The sequence below is a fragment of the Pseudophryne corroboree genome, chromosome 2 (assembly GCF_028390025.1).
Source record: "Pseudophryne corroboree isolate aPseCor3 chromosome 2, aPseCor3.hap2, whole genome shotgun sequence".
NCBI lineage: Eukaryota > Metazoa > Chordata > Amphibia > Anura > Myobatrachidae > Pseudophryne > Pseudophryne corroboree.
This window is the reverse complement of record NC_086445.1, coordinates 308,633,043-308,638,253: the sequence shown is the minus strand read 5'-3', so window position 1 is coordinate 308,638,253 and position 5,211 is coordinate 308,633,043.

The window sequence follows — 5,211 nt, the reverse complement described above, 5'->3', positions numbered from 1 at the left end:
ATCCACGTAGATTCTTAATGCATGGACCACGTCCAGTGATGCATCTCCAGCAGAAAGGCCCTGTACCTGGAAAGCTGGGACTACAATTTCTTCATTAAGGTGGAATTTAGACACCACCTTCGGAAGAGACCCAGATCTAGTTTTGAGTACTGATTTATCTGGATAAAAAATGAGAAATGGGGAATGACATGATAATGCCCCTAAATCTGATACTCTTCTAGCTGACGCCATAGCCAGTAGAAAGAGAACTTTAGCTGTCAACCATTTAAGATCCACTTTATTAAGACGTGGTTCAAAGGGGGTAACTTGAAGGGCTTTCAGGAATAGACTTAAGTCCCAAGGTACTGTAGTAGGAACAAAAGGAGGTTGTATGTGCAGTATTCCCTGGAAAAAGTACGCACATCCTGTAAATTGGCAATTTTCTTTTGGAACCATACAGTCAATGCTGACACTTGCACTCTCAAGGAAGCCACCTTCAAACCTTTATCCATTCCTGCCTGAAGGGATGCTAAGACCCTGGAAACTCTGAAAGACTTAGGGTCTATTTTTCATTCACTGCACCAATGAATATAGGTTTGCCATATTCGGTGATAAAAGCGAGCTGTGGAAAGTTTCCTTGCTCTGAGCATAGTTTGAATTACCTGTTGTGAGATTCCTCTTGACTTCAGGATAGAGGTTTCAAGAGCCACACCGTCAAAGACAGTCGATCCAGATGTCTGTGATAACAAGGACCCTGCATCAGTAGATATGGACATTGAGGGAGCAGAAGTGGAACATCCATTGACATCCTCTGCAGAACTGTGTACCAATGTCTTCTGGGCCAAGCCGGAGCTATTAGTATCACGGCACTTTTCCCTTGCTTTATCTTCCTCACCACCCTGGGTAATAGGGTGATTGGAGGAAACACATAAGGTAGATGAATGTCCTATCTCACTGACAGGGCATCTACAAAGATCGCTCTGGGATCCTTTGTTCTTGACCCGTATGTGAGAACTTTGTTGTTCAGACGGGACGCCATTAGATCTATCTCTGGCAACCCCCACTTGTCTACTAGAGTCTGGAAGACCTCCAGGTGTAGAGACCATTCACTTGCCTGAATGGCGTGTTGACTGAGAAAGTCCACTTCCCAGTTTAGGACTCCCGGAACGAACACTGAGGACAATGCTGGATGATGAAGTTCTGCACACTTTAGTATGTGACTTACCTCCATCGCTTTTCAGCTGCTAGTTCCTCCATGATGGTTGAGGTACGCTACGGCCGTTGCATTGTCTGAGCGGATCTGGACTGGTTTTCCCTGAAGAATGTCCTTTGCCTGAATCAGTGCCATGTATATGTCCCCAAATTCCAATATGTTTATTAGCAGGCAACTTTCTTCCCTGGTCTATTGCCCCTGAAAACACAACCTTCCTGACACTGCTCCCCAGCCCTGGAGACTGGCGTCTGTCATCAGAATTTCCCAATATGATATCCAAAGGGGTCTCCCCTTGTCCAGATGGGATGTCTGAAGCCACCAGGCTAATGACCTTCTTACTTCTATCGTAAGAGACATGTTCTGTGTTTTTATCGTCTGATGCAACCCATTCCATTTGACAAGAATCAGACACTGCAGAGGCCTTGAATGGAATTGTGCTTACTCCACCATGTCAAATGTTGACACCATCAAACCAATCACGCACATTGCTGCCTGAATGGATACCTTTTGACTGTGTAACAAGTCCTGAATCCTTGACTGGACCTTGGATATCTTGTTCTTAGGTAAACTTACTCTATGAAGACCTGAATCCAGTACAGCCCCCAAATGAGTCATCCGTTGTGACGGAACCAGAGACGATTTTTCTCAGTTTGTGAGCCACCCGTGGTTCTGCAGACACGTTATTGTCTGTTGCAGATGACATAAGAGCAAATCCTGCATCTGTGCTAGGATTAAAAGATCGACGAGGTATGGAAAAATTCTTATCCACTGCTGGCGGAGTTATGCTGCCATTACCACCATAATCTTGGTAAATACTCTGGGAGCTGTGGCCTGGAACTAAAAATGCTGTTGGAGGACAGCGAACCTGAGATAGCACTGATGGGACAGTGCTATAGGAACATGTAGGTAAGCATAATGTGTATCCAGGATACCATAAAATCCCCAGGCTCCATGGCCAAAATGATGGAACGTAACATCTCCATGTAAAACCTAGGTACCCAAATGTATTTGTTCAGTACTTTGAGTTTGAGAATGTGCCGAAAAGACCCATTTGGCTTCTGAACTAAAAACAGGTTGGAGTAAAAACCCTGTCCTCGTTGTGCAGGAGGAACTGGAATGACTACTCCTGAGTGAAGCAATTTCTGAACTGCCTCTAACAAAGCCCTGGCCTTCGTCTCTACCCGAGACAGGCTGGTAAAAAAAAATCTTCGAGGAGGGTGCTTCTTGAAGGAAAAAGCATAACCTAGAGATACTGCTTCCTGCACCCAGGCATCTGTTGTAGACTGCTGCCAGATCTGTGCAAATTGGAGAAGTCGGCCCCCCACCCTGGGGTCCCCCAGGTGGAGGCCCACACCATCAGGCTGATGGTTTATTATCTGTCTTCCCAACCAGTCCTCTGGTAGGCCAATGCTTTTTAGCCTTACCAGACTTGTTGTATTGGGCCTGCTTGCCAAAAAGCCGGAACTTTATGTTTGAAATTGTATGTGGAAGGAAACTTGACCTTCTTGGAGTCTGCTTCTGACTCCAGAATATCTGTCAATTCTTTACCAAAAGGAATATCTACAGAAAAAGGTAGCGATTCCAAATCCTTCTTAGATTCTGAATCAGCTTTCCACATACATAGCCAAACTGCTCTGCGAGCAGCTATTGTTGAAGCTGATGCCCTGGAGGCAATAGTACCCATATCCAATGCTGCAACATTGCAGCCTGTTTTATATGCTCTATATGAGATTTTTGCTCTCTAGAAGCTATAGAAAAATCCCCCTCCAATGCATCAGCCCAGGCAGCTACTGCCTTTGCCATCCAAGCTGAGGCCATGGCTGGACTTATGTCTGCCCCAGACAGGGAAAAATTGTTTTTTTAGAAAACCATCCACTCTCCTATCCGTGACATCATTTAATGATGTTGAAGGCAAAGGTAATGTAGATTTTTGCATTAATTGAATTACATGCGTCTCTACTTTAGCAAACACTACCTTTTTAAACAATCCCCAGCTGGATGAGGATAATTGGAATTCCATTTCTTAGGAATTCTACACTTCTTATTGGGCGTAGCCCAAGCCTCTTCCATAATTTCCGTCAGCTGATCTGACCCTGGAAACTCAGTCTTTACTGATTTGGGATGTTTAAACACAGGTGCCTTGGTTTTTTTCACACAGGCTCTGCTTAATCCTCTAAGGATAGAATGGCTTTCATTGCTTTAATTAACTCAGCTACTGTATATCCACTGAGCTGAGACCTTCCTCCTCCTCTTCGTATGCCGAAGTAGAATTAATTGAGCTTTCATCTTCGATGAATCCTCATCTGAACCATGTGTAGCCTGTGAGGGTGAAGATTTACTTACCACTGGTTTATCAGCTTGTTTCTTTTGAGAAGCTGCTGCTGGAAGTGATACACCATAGATAGGGAGCTGCATGTAAGTGTTAATAGTGTAACCTATCCATGGTACAGGAGTTGGAGGAATTATCCATTCAGCTATACTAGATAAAGTCTGTGCAAACATAGCCCAAGGTGGATTCATCTGCACTTGAATCTGCCTTGTATTTTTCATTAACCCCTGATTAAAGCTAAAACAATTTGCACACAAACCATCCTGAACCAGATCCTGAGAGGATAACACAGTTTTGCAAGATAAACATGATATGAGTGTAGGTGTTAATGTGAGTGTACCTTCCTCACCTTTGCCGCTCTTAGACATGATAAATAATCAACACTTCCACAGTGTACTACACAATTTGTGAATGTAATCACTTTAAACTTCTTAAAGTGACATACAATCCGACCCTACCCATGTACCAGCATAGAGGATCAGAATAAACAAATTTACAAAAATATAGAAAAGTCAGCAATCACACTAGCAGTCAGTCACATGTTATACATTAGTATATTAAGCAATATGAGCACATCATCAACTACAACTACATTTTAAGTATGTAGGAGAACATATTACTGCATCATGTTTAAACAGATCTAACGTATTCAGACGCTAATGCAAAAGAAACAACAGTAAATGTATACAGGCTCATATGCAATAGACACTCATCTAACTATTCGTACTCAAAAGGTACAGCAGATAGAGACTTTAGTGCTGCATAACCTGTACTCAGTTGAGTGCGATACAGGGAGACTCACCTCGCTTCCAGGACCGATCAATACATTAAGGAACAATGAGTGGATCCAGACGCTACTAGTGTACACTGCCACTCCATGAACCTATAGTGAACACAGACGCTCAGTGAACATGGACGCACCAGTCACACAGCTGCCTATGCAGCAACTGGGTCCCCTATGTGTACAGCGTCTGAGACGGAAGCGGGAAACAGTTCATGGCGGGAGACTCGGAGGAAACTAGTCATGAACCATGGGGAGGGGCAACCAGGAGAGCATCTGACTCACCCTGCTGACATCAACCCTAGAGATCGCGGACTTATACTATTCCTGGAGCCTTTGATCCCCAAGGCCTAGCGCTGGTGCATCTGAGGTTGTTGCCACGTGAGAGACTGTTTGGTGGTCTCCCCCCAAAACAGTGTGGCTGTGTCCGTATTTCCTTTCTAAGCAGAACCGATGCTCTGGCCACAGCCTGGTAACGTCTGCTGGACCTGCTAGTATATCCGACACAGACGTCCGCCAAAACAGCACTGTACTCATGGGTAAGCGTTGTCGTGACCCGGCGGAGAGTTGTTGGAGCGACTCTTTCTAAGGTACGTATAAGACGCTGTTTAGAAAGATCACTCAAAAAAATAGTAAGACTATAAAAATAAAATAAGAAAGCTCAGGGCTGCTAAAAACCAGCTGCCCTCTGACCATGGTCCGGCTCCTGCCACACCAAACAAAAAGCTGATTTGCCTGAGCAAGGAGGTGGGGATATATGGACGGGCCCGTTGCATGCTGGGTGGCCGGAAAAGCTTTGACCGATTGGTGCAAATCCACTGTCGCTTCATCATATCCCATTGTTATCCTGTGGATAACCTTTGGACCCTGCCAGAGAAAAACCTTATACTATTTGTGAAACATGATGGT